At 35.5% G+C, this 9,237-nt stretch overlaps 1 non-coding gene across 1 annotated transcript; it reads left to right on the forward strand.

Moving 5' to 3' along the window:
• Positions 1-233: 233 nt before the first annotated feature.
• On the forward strand, positions 234-373 carry LOC113300906. Its single transcript, XR_003336008.1, has one exon. It is a non-coding gene; the product is annotated as a small nucleolar RNA snoR134 (small nucleolar RNA).
• Positions 374-9,237: the final 8,864 nt, after the last annotated feature.

Here is a 9,237-nt window from a genome sequence, read left to right on the forward strand (position 1 = left end):
CATATTGGTGCACCCGTGTAATTCCCATGAAAAAATAGGTTTGTGTGTGGTTATGAATGATCAATTTTATGCATGTTTCGCAGGGGCGTACATATTGGTGCACCTATGTAATTCCCATGAAAAAGTAGGTTTGTGTCCGGTTATCAATAATTTAGGGACTCGGTATTAACATAGTTGTTAAGTGCGCACCCTCTACATCTATTTGTTCATTTTTTTGTTTTGTTTTGTATTATCTGCATGTTGCACCCGGGATTCTCTGAAATATACTATGACGAAAAAAACCCCAATGCTCATGCTAAATTTTTGACGTTTAGTGTTGCAGGTTTGCTTAGTTCTTCAACAGCTTATTTGTGTCAAAATAACTGCCACATTTTCTTATTGATTCAAGGAGTAGTATTAAAAGTTTCTTATCTAGTTAAGGTTCTGTAGAAGTCATGTTCTGGTTTAATTTGATTCTATATCAAATGCACAAATGATTAACATGCTAATGGTGATAGATTTTATATCTTAGTGGATTTCAGTGAGATTTTATCGATGATCTGAATGTTACACAGAATCCTATATCTCTTTTTAATGATCTACTCATAGAGCTTGCTTCAAAATTATACTCTCCCAAGGTGTTGGATTTTTTATAGGTTTGTAAATAGTTGTACACCATTGTGCTATTCAATAATTGATGCATGTTTTATGGTATACAGTTTGTTTTTGTGGGTATGTATGTCAGATTTATTAGGTGTGTACGTAACTGTATAACATTGTGCTCTCTCATAAATATAAAAAAACTAATTCTTGATGAAATCTTAAGTTGTTGTTTTTTGATATCATGAGATGATTTTGATAGCATGCTTACCATGTGTTTAGGTACTTTTCAAGGGAGCTTAAGAAAGTGGAGAAGAACAATGGATAGGTTTTGTTGATGGGCGATTTTATGGATTTTCAAACTTGAATAACATGCTTGCTTTGTGTTTAGGTGCTTTTCGAGGGACCTTAAGAAAGTGTAGAAGAACAATGGAGATGTTCTGTAGATTGACAATTTTCTAGTTTTCTGATTTGAATAGCATGCTTGCTATGTGGATGTGTACATGTTTGTATACCAGAAACTAAGATTTTTAAAAAATGAGAATTATATAGTCATATGGGTACTCATTTTGTAGCTCTCGGAAAGAGCTTTCGGAATATATAATGTTTGTGAATTTTGGACAAATGGTTCAAAAGATAAATCGTTTTTTAATTATTTTTGTATTATTTAAAATTGCTAACATCATCTCATTCGGACTAAACTATAAATATTTGAACTAAATTGTAAATCAGAAAGGTTATATGTGTATTTTCCATATTTTAAATAACTTTTGGACTAAATTATACCTAATTAACTCGGACTAATCTATGCTTTTTGACGCGTTTTTGGACTAAGCCATAGTTTTCCCTTAATTTTATATTTCACCTGGTTAGCCACCCCGAATACCATCCCTGTAAGCTAGACACGTTGGATTCGGCAATAAGCAGGGCGAAAAGCTGGAGTCTGAACAGATTTGAACTCGAAAAGCAAGACTTAGAATAACATTTTCGTAGGAAAAATTGCTTCAAAATAAAAATATTAGGACAATTGAACGTGATTATAGGAAGATTTTAGGAAGCGGACTATTTTGATTAAACAAGTAACTCGGGACTCGGTATTTCTCGGACCGAGTCGTAAACCCTATTTTTACGGTGATTTTTCACCGGCTAGCCACCTGGCCGACAGCTCAATGGGAGTTTGCCTTGACCATGTCGGATGACGCAATAACAAGGATGGTTACTACGATATAATGCTTGACTACCAGCGCACCTGTGTTCTCATAGATCCTACGAATAGGATTTGTTCTTACAAACCAACTCATACCTAGTTCACATAGATGCATCACACGTATCGGAACATGGACGGGAACATCAAATTCGATAATACAGTAAAATCAATATGGAATATGTCTATATATATCGATCGAATCCTCGAAAGAAATCAATTGAAAACCCTAGTTCTTGAAGATGTCAATACCAGAAGATTCAGAACCTCTAAACACGGATCTACCTGAGGCGATGATGCAGATTATACACAAGTATGCATCATGGGAAACAACTGAAGATATAGATGAAGATATAGATAAAGCTATGAAGAAGTATTCTCATGATAGAGACTCGAGTAGATTTGATATTGAAGATTTCAAAAGTGAACTGGAGAAACTGAAGAAACTACGTTCTGATCTCAAGGACTATGATGCTGATTGTCAAAAATCACTTCATGATGTTGTTGAAGACACTAAACATCAACTTTTTAACAAGTTTCCAGGAATTCAATATAAGTAAACATATAATAATTTATCTGAAGAACACTGGGTTGGAGCAATTCTGCAAGACAGAACTGTGAATGATGCACCCAACTACTTCAACTGCGAGTGTGGGTATTTTGTGGATAGGTTTAGTCTAGACACTGTCGCATATGGATGACGCCCTTATAGGTCCTGCACGTCCTGCTCCCCTCCGCTAGTGGAAACTGATGATGATGTTGAAATACGTCTTGAAGAATTGTATGAAGAACTAGCGACCAACAGGAGCAAGGTGCTTGAAGCACAGAATCTGCGTGACACTTTTTTCCGTGTATTTAGCATGGTGAATCTTTTAGTCGGCATCTTAAAAGGAGCAGTTGGTCAATACAAAAGTCAGACAGCGCTCGAACAGTTTAATCGTGAAGAGGGTCGTAAGCGGAGGGAGTGGGAGGAGAAGAAGGAAGAAGCTAGGACATTGATGCAAGAGAAGTTGCAGTGTTTGTGTAATGTGATGAAGGAGGTGCTAGGTGATAGAGTTCAGAATGTCGTTTCTCTCGGACGTTCCCGCTCTATTTTAAATTGCCCAACAATATGAGACTAATAATCTCAACACGCCCCGTCACATGTAGCCTTGTTGGGTCTAACAGTCTGTTCTGACACCAAGTTAGAATACGGGTATCCAACTCAAAACCAATTAGCAATGAGTAGAGAGGCCCGAAAGATTATAAACCGGAGGATCTTAGATGGCCCGACAATATGGGACTAATAATCTCAACAGTCTGGCATGGGTGGGATGATTATGGAGATCAACCCTTATGACAATATCATCGAGGATCTCAGGATGAGGTCTGACGCTGACAAGGATGACATTCACGTGAGGAATGCGGTCCTTATTTTGTTTAACTACGCTGAATTGTGTTATGTTCTGTATAAAATCATAACAAGTAGCACAGCTTTGATTTGGTTTGCAAGGGAAACCGACCCTGTTTATAGGAAAACAAGCCCCAAGAGAAAACTTCTCTAAAACAAATATATTTCACCAATATCCTCTCAAAGATCACAGACACCTTTATATAGGGTTTCCCTCTTTTACAGTTACAACAACTACTCATTATAAATAACAATCATTATCCTAACCAACATTAGACGTACATATGAGATAGAGATACGTAACATTCCCATCCTCTTCAAAACAACCTTGTCCTCAAGGTTGTAAAAAATAAGTTGCTGATGCCAGCAGTTGATACAGACGCTTTCCAAAGCGCATAAACTATTTTGTTGTCGATGTCCCTTGTTCTTCAGCTGTTTTTCTTTTAGGCTAATAATCCCCTGCTAGAAATTCAGCCGTATCTTCAAGGTTGGAGATAAACATGTTTTGACAATCAAAATCAACCTTGATCAAGGAAGAGAATTTGATACGGCCACGAAAGCGACCTGTGTATCTTTCAATCCAAATGCCCTTCAAACAGTGTAGTTCATGCTTACGGTATTTCAAACGAACCCCATTAACTATGGTAAAGATGTCTGAAGCTTCATAGGATGGAGATGCTTGAAATGATGCAACATCAAAACAAGGAAATCCACTGCTAGTTGGTAATTCAAATATATTGAAAAAATCAGAAGTATTGAAAGTTGTGAAACCTCTAATTCGGGTTCTTGTGATGTCTATTTCTTCTTCATAGATATCAAAGAACTAGTCTGGAGTTTCTATGAACATCTAATGCCTTCGGTAGTCATTTTGTGCTTATCAGAAACAAGCACGGGTCACCAGCAATTCCTGGTAGTAGGTTTATAGACAAGCTAGACTATTATTCAATTGTGTTCCACCAAAATCTAGAAATAAGAACAGAAAATTGGCACCATAACCTAGTCACCCTACACAAAGCAACATATATAGGCAACAAAAAATTGTTATAACTGGGCTTGTACACTGGGCTGCAAGTGCATGCAATAGAGGGATTACATCAAGGGGAAATTAAGGTCAGGCCCAGAAAAAATAATATTCTTATTATCAGGCCCATAATTAATTTTAGTTACCGTGGCATCCATAATTACATGAAATTATTAAGAATTAATACATAACTCGTTATGCATATTACTTTTTTTGGGCATAACTCATTATGCATCCTAAAATTTCAGGGGTATAATTGGCAACGCAGATATAACTTATCTAAAAAACCGCACCTTGAAATTTTACAAATTTTATATAGTTGGAAATCTTTTTAAGAAAGCTACGCAACGAGTGCAAACAACAATATCAAATTTTTGTTTTTCACGAAAAATCGGAGGTGATCATCATTTTAGGCAAAATTTTCGAAAACTGACTACATAATCATTATGCAGCCACCAAAAAAGACGCATAATAAATTCTGCAGACGCATAACGAATTATGCAACCATTTTCTCGACTGCATAAAAAATTATGCATCTATAACAAGTTATGTAACCATTGTTTTGGTTTATTTTAGTGCGTACATAAAAAATTGATGCATAATGCAGTATGCATCCATATTTACGGATACATATCAGGTTATGCATCTATTTTCTCGATGCATATAAGATTGTGAAACAATTTTCTCGATGCATAATGCATTACGCAGTCATATTTTCGGATACATAACAGGTTATGCATCCATTTTCATGACTGCATAACATGTTATGTAGATATTAATGTAGGTGCATGACAAGTTATGCAACCTTATTTTTTGTTGGTTTCAATATTAAGAAAAAAGTAGCTGCATAATGTGTTATACAACCATTTTCGGGACTGCATATCAAGTTATGCAACAACATTTGTAGATACATAACATGTTATGCAACCATTTTCAAAACTGAATCATACTGTCTCAGGTCAAAGTTATTGAGGCTAGTCAAGTATGATTGGACTATAACTGAACTCCATACTCCAGGGGACCGCATCAAGAAAAGCTTGACATTTGTTCTACCTGTTAAGAAAAAGAAAAGATTGGAGTAATCATCGTTTTCCTTAAAATGACACCTGGTAACGTAGTAATTGATATGTGGTGTTGGTGGTTAGACGGCGAAGTTAGGCTTTGCAGAATATAAACCCATTCGTTTTCTTGTTGGCATGCTAGTATATAAACAGAAGAAGGTCTTCCCTCGAACCCTAGTTTTATGCTTGCTCTAAAACTAAGAAGAGAAATAAGCAGCAATGTTAAGCTTTGCAGCAGATATCTATCTTGATATCTTCGCAAGGATACCAGTCAAATCACTATATGCATGTAAGTCCGTCTGCAAGTTTTGGTTTGAATTGATTTCCAATCCTAGTTTGTTGATACACACATGAATCATGCGAAACAAAAAAAATCTACACTCATGTTTAGAAGTAAACAGAGTATTGGCAGAGGGGAAACCCTAACATATTCTATAAGTTATGAGTCATTATTTTCATGTGAAATCAGAGATAAGATAGTTCAAATAGATTACCCATTCAAAAGTGAGTCTTTAGCCTATGACTATACAGTTGGTTCTTGCAATGGTCTGGTTTGCCTAAAGAACAAAAATAGGAATTACGTTTGTATTTGGAATCCAGCCACTAAAGAGTACAATGAAATAACAAACTTACCTTATAGATACGGAGATCTCTATTTATGCATGCATGGTTTTGACTAGGATCCGAAGACTGATGATTACAAGGTAATACTCTTTCCGTCTCTATTATAAAGGCGGAGTTGTAAAAATTTATAATACCCTTATTCATTATAGGTAGTTATCACCACAATTAAGTTAATGTTTCTAGTGTTAGAAATTGTACAAATGATAAAATAAGAAAGAGGATGGAAATGTAGGAAATCAAAAAAAATCTTATTTTAAGAGAAACTCACTTCTCCGCCTATATAATGGGGACGGAGGGAGTATGTATTAAGAGGATCCATTATGGACCCAAGGGCAATTCTTTAATCAACGTCTACACATTAAGATGAAATTCATGGAAAGCCAGCCAGACTGTGAGGTATACGTTTTCTTTTATTCATCTTAATGGGGTACTCGTTAATGGAGCTTTACACTGGTTTAGCACAGCGCGTGACAAAGACTACTTGTCAATAATCTCTTTGGATTTGAGCAATGAGAGTTTCAATTAACTGCAACACACAAAAGAACTATTAGAGAATACACGACAACGGTCGATGACTATGGGTGTTCTGGATGACTGCCTTTGTGTAGTTCTTGTCAATGTTGTTGAAGTTTGTTTTGAAGTTTGGGTGATGCAAGATTATGGAGTTCCAGAATCTTGGACTAACCGTTATACCATATCTGATAAGAGTATGTTTATAAACAACCCCTTACTTTGGCAGCCTATGTGGTTGTTTGAGAAAAGGGGTAAGATTCTGTTATTCTTGTGGGAAGCTAATAATCTAAAATTGTATGAACCAAAACATGAAATTGTGAAAGAACTAAATTTGCCTGGTATGACTTTGTCTAACAATATCTTGACAAAGTCAAAGCAGACTATATTTTCGAAGATAGTATTTCACATAAAAACCCTAGTAAAAAAGGATTGTAAAATAGGATTGTAACGGGGTATCATTTTCAATATAATGTTTCATTAATTGCTTCTAAACTGGTATGAAGTTAGGAATTGATATTAGAGAATTCCACATAAAATAGGCTAATTGTTATGTATTTTTTTTCTAATTGTTCACTCTTCAAAGTGCTAATTGTTTTCTTGAAGTTGGACATATATTTTATACTCACTCCATGGCAAATTAGTTGAGCTAATCATTTTTTAATTTTGTCCCATTGATAGTTGACTTTATATCATTTGATAGTCAATACATGTTATTGACTTTGCGCTTAGTACATGTCATTCAAGGCAACTTGTTGAGGTTTGCTCTCGGAATCGGGCGACTGTAATGAGTCAATTCAGTGACCAAATTTTCTTAAAATCTTTTTCATTTTCATGAATTATATAATTTGATTTTGTACAGTTTTCATATGCTGATCTAATCAATATTCACCTTCTGATTATGTTATTCTTAATCTAATCACTTTTCTAGTTATATTCTTGATATCTATTATTAAAAACATCTGTTTTAATTTTTAAAAATGAATTTCTAACTTTTACTGTGTTCTCCGTAATGTGCTTGCAGTTTGGATTATCTCTTATGGCGTTTGCTTTTACGTTTGTTGTTGTGATTATTGGGTTTGCTGAGAAGTTTGCTAATTGTTTGAAAGCTGGCATATCTGTGATTATGTCTCTTGTTTGCTATGGAAGGAGATGAAGGATCGGTACAGTTCACTGAGTCATTCTCCTCCTAAAGCCCGTTCTTTGAAGAATTCAAAAATATTCAAATTCTGTAATTCTTGCCGTAGTCAACAAGTTTATTTCCTTTTTTTTTGGGTTAATTAGTCGACAACTGCAACTCTTTCCATATATCTAAATCTAGTCAACTTATTTGCTACCAGATTTCTTGCCAACAATATAACCAAAGTATACCCCATAATTATAGTGCTTACCATATACCCACTTGTCTTCAAGATATGTATTCTTAATATACATTTTGAGCATAGAAACATAAACCCTAGAAAACTCATAAAAGGAAAAATGGAGGGAGAATATGCAAGCCAAATTGGTGATCTTATCAACAAGTTCAAGTAAGCGGTACTAGATTTAGGTAACACTAATGAAGTTGTGGTTGTTCAATCAAAAAACAATCAAGAGAATGGAGAGGAAGGTAAATGGGAAGCCAGTGCCATTGATAAAGTTATCACCGAAGGAAAATGAGTTATAATATGGTTGAAAAATACATCAAGTTCACTTGGCCTTTCATTTATGCTGAAGAAGTCAAAATAGTGGAGGTAGATCCTAACACTCTGATCTTTAAATTCAGTGAATGGAATCTCTTGAATAAGGTTATAGATGAGAGGCCATGGAGTATCAATAAGAAGCTTCTAGTATATCACGATCTACATGAAAATTGGGTCTCAAGAAGCAACTCTGATCTCTAAGGATAGAGATGGACTGGGAGAACAGAATATTTCAGAGAGAAAAGATATTTTGATTACTAATTTTCATGAGAAAGCAATTATAGAAGATTGAAGCTTATAAGGGAAAAACAACCTCAAGTACCGGAACATGCTACTCACACGCCTATTATTACTAAGTTTACTAAATAACATTCTGTCTTACCTTAACAAGTGGGACAGCCCATAGCCGAGGCATGACAAATCCCACTCCTTCAAAATATCCTTGTCCTCAAGGATATGAAATGAGCTCGACCAACGAAGAGGGAAGCTGTCGCAGATTTGGAGCTTCATCTTGAATACCGTAGGAAATGTTAACTTCACAAGCTTCAACACCCGGAACCATGAAAAGCTGAAACCATTCTTTTGAACTGTATGAATCAAACTTGGTTGTATTCCTTCCCCAAAAGTAGTCGATGTTCCACCCTCAGAAGTGATTAAGTTTATTATGCTTAATACTCCAAGGAAAGCAGATTCAGTATCTTCATAATTTGCATATTGGTGGGGACTAACAAGATAACCACTTGCAGCAATAACACTTTTGGAAATGGTCCCATGACAGTTTTGAACAACAACTTCAAAAATTGCATTCCAAATAATTGTATAAGTACTTTTCCGCACAGCAAGTGTACATTCATTACCCGCTGGAGAATGAGCATTAACTTTCATATAAAGTTGCAGTCGCAAGTAGATATTATCTTCTAACACTAAGAACTCCTCCTTCCTTTGTACTCCAACTAAACCTTCAAGCTTGAGATTCATCAGTAATATATCCAGGATGCAATAAATTGCAGGTCTACTAGTTACTCTGAACTTGTGCATAGCAAGTCCGATGACACGTCTTCTAACTGAATTAGGAGTTGTAGTTGCAAATAGAGATGAGAATTTCTGAAATTGACTGGTCATCATGGAGTTAACAGCCTACTTTCTCCCTTGTGGTGCTGAGTCAT

Source organism: Papaver somniferum, chromosome 7, assembly GCF_003573695.1.
Source record: "Papaver somniferum cultivar HN1 chromosome 7, ASM357369v1, whole genome shotgun sequence".
Classification (NCBI taxonomy): domain Eukaryota; kingdom Viridiplantae; phylum Streptophyta; class Magnoliopsida; order Ranunculales; family Papaveraceae; genus Papaver; species Papaver somniferum.